Source organism: Mesoplodon bidens (assembly GCF_964165515.1).
Source record: "Mesoplodon bidens genome assembly, chromosome: 5".
Lineage (NCBI taxonomy): Eukaryota > Metazoa > Chordata > Mammalia > Artiodactyla > Ziphiidae > Mesoplodon > Mesoplodon bidens.
The window spans coordinates 12,198,183-12,210,965 of NC_138161.1; the positions used below are offsets into that span (position 1 = coordinate 12,198,183).

At 40.4% G+C, this 12,783-nt stretch overlaps 1 long non-coding RNA gene across 3 annotated transcripts in view; it reads right to left on the reverse strand.

Annotated features, from left to right (window-relative positions):
• Positions 1-12,783, reverse strand: part of LOC308617695 — a 31,043-nt gene that overhangs the window by 13,351 nt on the left and 4,909 nt on the right. Inside the window, exons 2-4 of one of the 3 annotated variants that reach the window (XR_014015910.1) lie at positions 11,975-12,137; positions 11,749-11,810; positions 9,061-9,250 (exon numbers count right to left, since the gene is read on the reverse strand). This is a non-coding gene — a long non-coding RNA (uncharacterized lncRNA). Of the gene's footprint in view, positions 1-9,060; positions 9,251-10,956; positions 11,349-11,748; positions 11,811-11,974; positions 12,138-12,783 lie in introns of those variants that run through there. The other 2 variants (XR_014015911.1, XR_014015909.1) reach the window with 2 other exon arrangements.

Genomic DNA, 12,783 nt, shown 5'->3' on the forward strand with positions numbered 1-12,783 from the left:
AGCAAGCTCGCCGCAACTAGAGAAAAGCCCTCGTGCAGCGAGACCCAACGCAGCCAAAAAAAAAAGTTTTGCATAGCAGCATCACTCAATTCCTTGACTGCTTCTGTTACAAGCAAAACCAAAATAAAACAAGATCTATCATTTAAAAATCATTTTTAATTAAACATTCAGCTAAGGGACTTCCCTGGTGGTCCAGTGTTAAGACTCTATGCTCCCAATGCAGGGGGCGTGGGTTCGATCCCTGGTCGGGGAACTAAGATCCCACAGCTGGGATTAAAAAAAAAAAATCAGCTGACAAAGCTATTAGGTTGTGCTGAAAGCCAAGCACTGGAAAACCTCCAGTTTTGTAAAGAATTTATTTCTTATTCTCTACAAATAAGAAAATAATCTTATTCTCACAGCAAATCAGCCTTTTCAACTGTGCCTCCGTTTGGTGCCCTGAGGGTGTTTACAGCATCCTGTAAGATTCAGGATAAGTGCTAGGTGTGCACAATAAGGGAAGAATAAAGTTCAAAGGGTGAGACCTGTAGGACAGGGCATGTCTGCAAGAGGGAAAGGAGAGAGCTAAAACTTCTACTTGCTTTCAGAGTTTTCCATCTGGGAGGAAACAGCTTGGATAATACAAATTCCTGAAGTCCACTGAAAGAATGCATGAGATCAAAGAGAACTGTGGTATTAGTTTGCTAGGACTGCGATAACAAAATACCACAGACTGGGTGTCTTAAACAACGGATATTATTTTCTGACAGTTCTGGAGGCTGGAAGTCCAAGATCAATTTGTCAACAGGTTTGGGACTTCCCCAGTGGCACAGTGGATAAGAATCTGCCTGCTAATGCAAGGGACAGGGGTTCGAGCCCTGATCCAGGAAGATCCCACATGCTGTGGAACAACTAAGCCCGTGTGCCACAACTACTGAGCCTGCACTCTAGAGCCTGCATGGTTAGTTTTTATAGGCTGGGTAATTTCATAGGCTAAGGAGTGGGAGGATTATTCCAACTATTTTGGGGAAGGGGCAGAGATTTCCAGGAATTGGGCCACAGCCCACTTTCTGGTCTTTAATGGTTGGCCTCAGAACTGTCGTGGCACTGGTGAGTGTGTCACTTACCTTACGCTAATGTATTACAATGAGCGTATGATGAGGCTCAAGGTCCACTGGAAGTCAAATCTTCCGCCATCTTGGATCTAGTTAGTTCTAACCAGTTTTTGTCATGTCCTATGGCTATATCATTCTTTTAAAGGTTGTGCCCTGCCCCCTTCCCTCCTGTTTCACTTTCTATGTCCAGATTTCTTCCTCCTTGTAGGCCACCAGTCAGATTGGATTAGGGCCCACCCTGATGGCCTCATTTTAACTTCATCACTTCTTTGAAGGCCCAATTTCCTATTTGTCACATTCTGAGATACTAGGGGTTGGGATTTCAACATATTAATTGTGGGGGGGGGACACAATTCAGCTCCTAACAACTATTATCTCCAAATCTGAGGTGCAAGTTCACAGATGGCCTACTGGGCCTGACAGCTGTCACTGTAGTGGCATCTTCCGGCCACTCAAAGTGAAGGACCAGCCCAACAACCGTCCAGGGTTGGCTATTCATAGAGGTCATTCTGAAGAAGGGAGAGAATTAAAAAGGTGGGAGTGGGAGTGAACAAGCATGCTTATATATAGACTATCTCTATGAGGACACAAGTAACTCTGTTCTGTTGCCCCAGCAAAGCAGGGGGGCAGAAAAGAAAGGGGAGATTTTTCAGGCATATTTTGCTTTTTAAAACTAATAATTAATTTATTAAAGTTACAGAATTGAAATTCAGCTTACATATCTTATTATCTTATTTATAAGTTTAACGAACGTTAACTGTCATTGTTAAGGGCACTTTAGTTAACAGTTGATTCCAGGGACTTCCCTGATGGTGCAGTGGTTAAGGCTCTGCACTCCCAATGCAGGAGGCCTGGGTTCGATCCCTGGTTAGGGAACTAGATCCCACATGCATGCCGCAACTAAGAGCTCACATGGTGCAACTAAGGAGCCTGCGAGCCGCAACTGAGACCTGGTACAAATAAATAAATATTTTAAAAATAGTTGATTCCATTAACAAATGAAAACATTTGAGGCTGAATTTTAAGTTTTCTATATTTGTTTTCCTTTCCAAATACTTCTATTATCTGACTTAAGAAAATAAAAAGCCTGAGTATTACTATGATACATTAACCTTATAAAATAAGTTGATGGCTAAAATTCTCTTAGGTATGCTAAAATGTATATAAACTTAGGAAGATTTCAATTTTAAGTCAAAGTCTAAATTACTCAATTACACATTTTCAATTATAGTTTAAGACTGTTCCAGAATTCTATTAGGTGTGAGTTTCTAAATATTAAACTATATAAAATACCAAATATACTCTAATTTCTTAACACAAAAAAATTAACACTTTTAGGGCTTCCCTGGTGGCGCAGTGGTTGAGAGTCCGCCTGCTGATGCAGGGGACACGGGTTCGTGCCCCGGTCCGGGAAGATCCTACATGCCGCAGAGCGGCTAGGCCCGTGAGCCATGGCCGCTGAGCCTGTGTGTCCGGAGCCTGTGCTCCGCAATGGGAGAGGCCACAACAGTGAGAGGCCCGCGTACCGCAAAAAAAAAAAAAATTAACACTTCTGATTTTTCACTGAGATATAATTCACATGCTATAGTTTTAAAGTGTACAATTCAGTGATTTTTAGAATATGAACAAAGTTGTACAACCATCACTACTATCTAATACCAGAACATTCACATCACTCCAAAAAGAAACCCCTATCCGTTAGCATTCACTCACCTTAGTGTTTTGCTTCTTCCACTTAGCATAATGTTTGTAAAGTCCATGCATGTTGTAATAGGTATTGGTACCTCATACATTTGTATGACTGAATAATATTCCACTGTACGGATATATCACATTTTGTTGATCCATTCATCAGTTGATGAACATGTGGGTTGTTTCTACTTTGGGGCTATCATGAATAACGTGGCTGTGAATAGTCATGTACAAGTTTTTGTGTGGAAGCATGTTTCCGGTACTCTTGTGTAAATAGGTAGGAGGAGAATTGCTGAATCATTGGTAACTCCATGTTTAACCTTTCAAGAAACTGCAAACTGTTTTCTAAAGGGGCTGTTCCATTTTACATTCCCATCATCAATATATAAGCGTTCTGATTTTTCCACATCCTCACCAACACTTGCTATTGTCTATCATTTTGATTATAGCCATGCCAGGGGTATGAAAGGGTATCCCACTGTGGTTTTGATTTACATTTCCCTAATGACTAATGATGTTAAGCATCTTTTAATGTTTTAGTGGCCATTTGTATGTCTTCTTTGGTGAAATGTCTATTCAAATTCTTTGCTCATTTTAAAACTGAGTTAAATGTCTTTTTATTAATGAGTTATAAGAGTTCTTTATATATTCTGGATACCAGACCCTTATCAGATACGTGATTTGAAAAATTTTTCTCACATTATGTGGCTTGTGTTTTCAGTTTCTCAATGGTATTCTTTGAAGCACAAATATTTTTAATTTTGATGAAGTCCAATTTTTCTATTTTTTCTTTTTTTACTTGTGCTTTCAGTATCATATCTAAGAAATCATTGCCAAATTCAAGGTCACAAAGGTTTACACCTATGTTTCCTTCTAAAAGTTTTATAGTTTCAGCTCTTACATTTGATCCATCCCAAGTTCATTTTTGTATATAATGTGAAGCAAGGGTTCGACTTCATTCATTTGCAAGTGGATATACAGTTGTCCCAGCACCATTTATTGAAAAATCTATTCTTTCCCCCATTTAATTGTCTTGGCACCCTTGTCAAAAATCAGTTGACCATAAATGTATGACTTTATTTCTGGACTCTCAATTATATTCCATTTATCTATATGTCTATCCTTATGCCAGTACCACAAAGTCTTGATTACTGTAGCTTTGTAGTGAGTTTTGAAATCAGGAAGTGTGACTTCTCATTGTTCTTTTTTTTTAAATATTTATTTATTTATTTAGGCTATGCCGGGTCTTAGTTGCGGCATGCAGGATCTATAGTTGTGGCATTCGAACTCTTAGTTGCTGCATACATGCGGGATCTCGCTCCCTGACCAGGGATAGAATCCAGGCCCCCTGCATTGGGAGCATGGAGTCTTACCCACTGGACCACCAGGGAAGTCCCCTGTTCTTCTTTTTCGAGAGTATTTTTTATATTCTGTGTTCCTTGAATTGCCATATAAATTAATGATCAGCTTGTCAACTTTTTTCAGAAAGGCCAACTGAGATTTTGAAAGGAATTTATTTTAACCTGTAGATTAATTTGGAGAGTATTGCCATCTTAACAATATTAAGTCTTCCAATCAATGAACATAGGATGTCTTTCCATTTACTTAGGTCTTCTTTCATTTCTTTCAGCAATATTTTATAATTTTTTTAACATCTTTATTGGAGTATAATTGCTTTACATTGTTGTGTTAGTTGCTGCTGTATAACAAACTGAATCAGCTATATGTATACATATAACCCCATATCCCCTCCCTCTTGTGTCTCCCTCCCACCCTCCCTATCCCACAACTCTAGGTGGTCACAAAGCACTGCACTGAACTGATCTCCCTGTGCTATGTGGCTGCTTCCCCAATAGCTATCTATTTTATATTCAGTAGTGTATTATTTTATAATTTTTAGTGTCTTATACCTCCCTGGTAACATTTATTCCTAATTGTTCTCTTTTTTCATTTTGATGCTATTTTAAATGGAATTGTTAATTTCTTTTTCAGCTTGTTCAGTGCTAGTTTATAGAAATACAACTTATGTTTGTATTTTGACTCGTATCCTGCAACTTCGCTGAGTTCATTTATTAAGTCTTGCAGTGTCTTTATCAACCCTTTAGGATTTTCTATATAGAAGATAATGTCATTGGAAATGTAGTTTTACATATTTCTTTCCCACTTTTTTCCCAAATAAAATATGTCTTTTATTTCTTTTTCTTGTCTAATTTACCTGGTTAAAACTTCAAGTAAAATGCTAAATAGAAGTGGTGAGAGCTGACATCCTGTCTTGTTGCTAGGGGAACAACTATTCAATCTTTCAAGTGGATTTTAGTAGATACCCTTTACTAGATTGAGGAAGTTCCTTCCTAGTCCTTGTTCGTTGGGTGTTTTTATTATGCATGAGAGTTAGATACTGTTAAATGCTTTTTCTGCATCAATTGAGATGATCATGTGTTTTTTGTTCCTTTCATTCTATCAATATGGTAGATTAATTGATTTTCATATACTAAACCATCCTTGCTTTCCTAGAATGTCCCTCTTGGTCATGGTGTATAATCTTTTAATATGCTGCTGGATTTGACTTGCTAGTATTTTGTTGAAATTTTTTCATCTATATTCATAAAGCATTAGTCTGTAGTTTTCTTTTCTTGTAATGTCTTTGTCTGGCTTTGATGTCAGGATAATACTGACCTCATAGAATGAGGAACATTTAGGAAATGTTTTCTCCTCTTCTATTTTTCTTTTCTTAGCACCCTTCAAATAGGCCTTTACCACCAGGGCAGAGGAAGTTTCAAAACAAATCAAAGTAACTAATTTTATCCCATCAGCTTTGTGCACTAGAAGAGTAGACAAACTGATCCTTCAAGAATTTGGATGGTCACTAATCATTAGAGAAATGCAAATCAAAACTACAATGAGGTATCACCTCACAGCAGTCAGAATGGCCATCATCAAAAAATCCACAAACAATAAATGCTGGAGAGGGTGTGGAGAAAAGGGAACCCTCTTGCACTGTTGGCGGGAATGTAAATGGATACAGCCACTATGGAGAACAGTATGGAGGTTCCTTAAAAAACTAAAAATAGAACTACCATATGACCCAGTAATCCCGCTACTGGGCATATACCCTGAGAAAACCATAATTCAAAAAGAGTCATGTACCACAATGTTCATTGCAGCTCTATTTACAATCGCCAGGACATGGAAGCAACCTAAGTGTCCATCGACAGATGAATGGATAAAGAAGATGTAGCACATATATACAATGGAATATTAGCCATAAAAAGAAACGAAACTGAGTTATTTGTAGTGACGTGGATGGACCCAGAGTCTGTCATACAGAGTGAAGTAAGTCAGAAAGAGTAAAACAAATACCATATGCTAACACACATATATGGAGTCTAAAAAAAAAAAAAAAAAGGTTATGAAGAACCTAGGGGCAAGATGGGAATAAAGATGCAGACCTACTAGAGAATGGACTTGAGGATACAGGGAGGGGGAAGGGTAAGCTGGGACGAAGTGAGAGAGTGGCATGGACATATATACACTACCAAATGTAAAATAGATAGCTAGTGGGAAGCAGCCACATAGCACAGGGAGATCAGCTGGGTGCTTTTTGACCACCTAGAGGGAGATGCAAGAGGGAGGAGATGCGGGGATATATGTATATGTACAGCTGATTCACTTTGTTATAAAGCAGAAACTAACACACCATCATAAAGCAATTACACTCCAATAAAGATGTTAAAAATAATAATAATAAATAAATAAATAAATCTCTGGAGAGCCTTTGAGGAAAAAAGAAAGAATTTGGATGGTAAACAGATTTTACTCATTTCTCATTAGCAATTAGAATAAAGAGATTTTATGCATGTGTGGGCAAGCACGCACGCATGAGCGCACACATATGTGCATATGAGTCTGTCAGACCAGCAAAAATTAAAAAGAGATTACCTGGACTTCCCTGGTGTGCAGTGGTTAAGACTCTGCGTTCCCAATGCAGGGGCCCTGGGTTTGATCCCTGGCCAGGGAACTAGATCCCACGTACATGCCACAACTAAGAGTTCGCATACCACAACTAACGAGCCTGCGTGCCGCAACTAAGGAGCCCATGTGCCGCAACTAAGAAGCCCACCTGCTGCAACTAAGACCCAACTCAACCAAAATAAATAAATAAATAATAAATATTTTTTAAAATAAGAGAGAGATTACTAACTCAATGCATTATCAAGGGTGTGTAGAGTAACAGGTAATCACCAATATGCTGGTAGTGAAAAGTGGTTCATCCCTTTCAAACATAATTTAGCAATATTTATTTATTCACAAAATACAATGGCCATCTTTCCATGGCTTTGCCTAGAGATCCATGTCAATCTTTTTTTTTTTTTTTTTTTCTGTACACAGGCCTCTCACTGTTGTGGCCTCTCCCGTTGCGGAGCACAGGCTCTGGACGCACAGGCACAGTGGCCATGGCTCACGGGCCTAGCCGCTCCGCGGCATGTGGGATCTTCCCAGACCGGGGCACGAACCCGTGTCCCCTGCATCGGCAGGCGGACTCTGAACCACTGCCCCACCAGGAAAGCCCTATGTCAATCTTTTTACAGGATGTAGAGGATAGTATTCCTCATAATTTATTTCTTCAATCACCTGTAGTTATTTGATTCCCCCCCCCCTTTTTTTGCTCTTATAAGTAGTGGTTCAAATGAAAATCTTGAACCCTTTTCCTGAAATTTTCAGATGTAATCAAGATCCTAAAATTTGTGTTAGTTGTTTTTATGCTGATCACGGCCTTTTAAATGGAGAATTTATTGATTAAGAACATTCTGTCATTGTTACTTTATGTATTTTTGTCACATTAATGGTTTGGAGAAAAAAAATCTGATTTTTCTTACTAGAAGAATTTTACTCCTGTACCTAGAGAAGAGAAGAGAAATGTTTTGTGGTTTGAATCCTTTGAGAAACCACTCGGCATTGGAAATGAGACAGACACCATCATCCCATCTCCCACCTTTACAAGGCACCCAACTGAGGATAATAAATGGTCCTTGAGAGGCTGGGTGGATGGCAAACTTCAGTGCTTCTATTTTCTACATGAAGTTTTGAAACTTGGAGCGCATTTCAGAGGCAAGGCAGGGAGAAGGAAGGAGATGAGAGGTGTAAAGCAGGAGAACAGGATGCCTACAGGCAACTTTTAGGAAGTTTTGCTTGGTGGATTTGAATGGAACCCTCCCCTCGGTGTCCTCTAATCTTCAGCGAAATGTCCATTTTTCACTGACATCTTATAATATGAAGAGAAGTACCCAAACCTGCCCCAGAGTTGTAGGAGGCAGCAATAAAGGCTTGCTGAGAAATTATTTCTTATTCTTAACACTTGTCAGCTGATAATTTGGACACAAATAGGTTTAAATATCTAATAAATGGGGCTTCCCCAGCGGCGTAGTGGTTAAGAATCTGCCTGCCAATGCCGGGGACACGGGTTCGAGTCCTGGTCCGGGAAGATCCCACATGCTGCGGAGCCACTAAGCCCATGCGCCACAACTACTGAGCCTGCGCTCTAGAGCCTGTGCTCCACAACGACTGAGCCTGACTACTGAGCCTGCGTGCCACAACTACTGAAGCTCACGTGCCTCGAGCCCGTGCTCCGCAAGAAGAGAAACCACCGCAATGAGAAGCCCACGCACGGCAATGAAGAGTAGCCCCCGCTCGCGGCAACTAGAGAAAGCCCACGCATAGCCACGAAGGCCCAATGCGACCAAAAATAAATAAATAAAACAAATAAATTAAAAAAGAAAATCTAATAAATGACTTAACAACAGTCTGGTACTACTAACTACATTTTGCAACCATTTCTCCTAGAGTTGAGATTGTTAATTTAGAAAGCTATGTGCCAAGCCAATATGCAAATACTCTAGTACTTCTTTTCCTTCCGCAGCACTTCAGCATGTTTGCCCTCTGGATGGGGAGGATCATAGGAGAACATCGCGCAGTAGACTCTGCCACTAACTGTATGGCCTTGGGCATGTCATTTTTCTCTCTCAGATGAGTAAGACTACATGATTTCGAAGGTCCCTTCTAGTTCCAACATTCTTCTATTCCTTGATTACCAACTCTACCACATCCTAATAGATCTACGGGGAAATACAGGAAAAAGAGAAAAGAGAGAAAAAGTGGTCCACAGCAGAATCCCCGATCCTCAGCATTACTGACACTTTGGGCTGGATAGTTCTTTATGGTAGGGGCTGTCCTGTGCACTGCAGGATGCTGAACAGCATCCTTGGTGTCTACTCACCAGATGCCAGTGACAATTCTCAGTTGTGGCCATCAATACTGTCTCCAGACACTGCCAAATGTGCCCTGAAAGGCAAAATCTTCCTCCTCCCCAGTTGAGAATCAGTGGTCTACAGTCACTCAGAGAAGGATCTCAGGGTCTAGTCAGTTTGCCTCAGATGTGGTCAATGGACCCCCTGCATCAGTATCATCTGAAAATGCATTAAAGATACAGATTCTGGCTCTCTGCAGCACCACAGAATTAGAATCTCTAGAGGCAGCCTCTGGAATCATTAAGAAGCTCCTCAAGTCACTCTTTTGAACACTATAGGGTGAGAACTCTGCTCTAGGCCCTCCCAGTTCAAATCTGAAGAGAGCCATCAAACACTACTCTGCTTGAATTCAGATTAGCCCAAAAGAAGGAAAGAGACTCCAAGTTCCTGATTCTGACTATTGAAACAATGAATTCACAACAAACCCTGACACAGTGCTCACCACATCCTTTACAACATTAGCTCATTGAATCCATGTAGCAATATTACCAGGTGGATACCATCATCACTCCCTTTTTATAAATGAGGAAACTGAGGCACAGAGGAGTTAGGTCACTTGCCCAAGAACATTCAGCGAGTGCTAGGCATATCCAAGATTTGAACAAAGGCAGTATGGATCCAGGGAACATGTACTTAACACTCTGCTTCACTTGAATAGATCTGTCAGGACACAATGGCAAAGCAAGGAGTTAATCAGGGAAAGAGACGACCAAGAAGAGCCCTCCTGGAATCTAGTCAACTCTGAGTTTGGGAAAGTCATGTGCACACAGTAGGTTGCACCTACTCAGGAGCAAGCAGAGCAGGACATGAGCAAACTTGAAAGTGTTCCCCAACCTACACACAGAACTGCCCATACAGGGCAGAAGCCTCACTGGCACAAGGGGCTTAAACACAATCTCTTACTAACATTGGTTCACCAATAAGCTACTCTGACCCAGAAGAAACTTCTAGGAAGCCAGGCCTAAAAATACCATACTCATCCCTGGCAGTCTGAAAACTGTGTGCATGCCCAAGGCTGTGCCCTTTCAGGAACGATGAGAGAGGAAACCTCCAAGTTACTATTCCCTGGCTGAACGTGAGGCAAAAACATAAATTCCCTGAACCATGATAGCCACACACACATACAATGGTAAAGAGCAAAAATCTAACGGGCTAGGAGGGCTTAAGCACAACCTTTGCCCAATAAGTGTCTTATTCCCATGCAGAGGCAACCCCTAAATAGCCATGTTAAAACAGAAAAGCAAGAGGGGAAAGTCTGAGCAAGAATATCAGAGGCTACACATTGTGGAGAAATAGACTTGGCAGAATTAGTTCAGCCAAGTCACTAGACACACAACAAAGCAAATAACAACCACCTTTAGAGGGGGGAAATCAGTATCCAAAGTTGCTACAATATATTACAGAAAATGTCAAATTTTCAACAAAAAATTACAAGACATGCAAAAAATAGGAAAGTGTGACCCATATACAGGAAAAAAAGTAGGTAATAAAAACTGCCTTTGAAGGGGCCTGAATGGTACACTTTGTAAAGACTTCAAAGCAGCCATTATAAATATGTACAAAGAATTAAAAGACAGGGGGACTTCCCTGGTGGTCCAGTGGGTAAGTCCATATGCTGCAACTAAAGATACCACATGCCACAACAAAGATCCCACGTGCCACAGCTAAGACCTGGCACAGCCTAAATAAATAAATATTTTTAAAAAAGAATTAAAAGACAGTATCATGAAACTGTCTCATCAAATACAGAATATTAATAAAGAGATAGAAATTATTTTAAAAGATTCAAATAGAAATTCTGAAGTTAAAAAATATAACATTTGAAATGAAAACTTCACTAGAGGGACTCGATAGATTTGGGGGTTTAAGTTTTTATTTTTTATTTTTATATTTTTAATTAATTAATTAATTTTATTTATTAGGTTGTGTTGGGTCTTAGTTGTGGCATGCGGGATCTTTTGTTGTGGCACACAGGCTCTTTGTTGTGGCTCACGGATTTCTCTCTAGTTGTGGTTCATGGGCTCCAGAGCGTGAGGGCTCAGTAGCTGCAGCATGTGGGCTCTAGAGCGCATGGGCTCGGTAGTTGCCCTGCAGCATGTGGGATCTTAGTTCCCCAACCAGGGATTGAACCCGAGTCCCCTGCATTGGAAAGCGGATTCGTTACCAATGGACCACCAGGGAAGTCCCCTCAGTAGTAGATTTGAGCTGGCAGAAGAAATGGTGAACTTGAAGATAGATCAAATAGAGATTATCCAACCTGAGGAACAGAGAGAAAAAAGAATGAAGAAAAATAAACAGAGCCTCAGAAAAATCTGACACCATTAAATACACCATCAAATGCATAATGGGGGTGTCAGAAGGAGAGAAAGGGATGAGAAAAACAATTGAAGAAATAATGGCTGAGAACATCCCAAATTTTATGGAAAAACATTCATTTATCATCCAAGAAGCTCCATGAACTCCAAGCAGGATAAACTCAAAAAGATTCACATCCAGACACATCAGAGCCAAAATGTTTAAAGCCAAAGATAATGAATGTACATGGTAGTACATACCAGGGGAATTCAGATCACACAGGACTTTAATTGTTGAACAAACACAATGCATAAGAGAAAAAAGAACGTAATGGATCTTAACTTCAGATAAAAATTCTTTACCTATAAATGAAGTCCCAGTTTTCCCAAGGATTGATGGAGGCTTTCCACCATGCAGTTGGGACCTCAAAAAAGGAAAGAAAGAAAAGAAAAAGAAAACGGTAACTATGTGAGGTGATGATATGTTAGTTTGTTAATTAGCATGGTTGTGATGATTATTTCACAATTATACATATACGAAATTATCAAGTTGTGCACCTTACATGTACACAATTTTTGTCAATTATACCTCAATAAAGCTGGAAACAAATTTTGAAGGATGAGAAAAACATAGTGTTGTGCTGTAAAGCAGTGATGTTGATAAACAGGTTGGGTAAATATAATATGGGTTGGAATCAATTCAAATCTTGATTCTCAGGCAGCTGATGTGCATTTGTTTCCCCATTAGTAGCCTGCAAGTAGACTGAGGTATATACATTATTCATAGTTTCAAGGAACAGAAAGCACTGGAGATCAGCACCAGTCAAATCCAGATAATTCAGGCTCAAATGACAATAAATCACCATGTTAACTCGATACCAAAAATGGAAACTGGCATCCTGGGTTGGGGAAGGCAGTTTTCCATTAGCAAATGTCCACAAATCCTGCGTGTGGCCCTTACTGACCACCTTAGAATGGTTCAATAACTGGGTAACCCACCTGCGAAGAGGGAAAACGGAAAAATATCTAAATGAGTGTTAATCTCCTCTTTTCCAGGGTACCTTTCCCAACCCGCCTAGACTTTAGGTCTTTGTTATGCTAATTAAGTTAATCTACTGCCTTTTAAAAAAAATTTGGGCCACACAGTGCAGCAGGCTGGACCAGAGATAAAACCCAGGCCTCTGCAGTGAAAGCACTGAAACCTAACCATCAGGCCACCAGGGAATTCCCTCGTTGTCTTTCTTTTTTTTTTTTTTTTTTTGCGGTACGCAGGCCTCTCACTGTTGTGGCCTCTCCCGTTGCGGCACACAGGCTCCGGATGCACAGGCCCAGCGGCCATGGCTCACGGGCCCGGCCGCTCCGTGGCATGTGGGATCCTCCAGGACCGGGGCACGAACC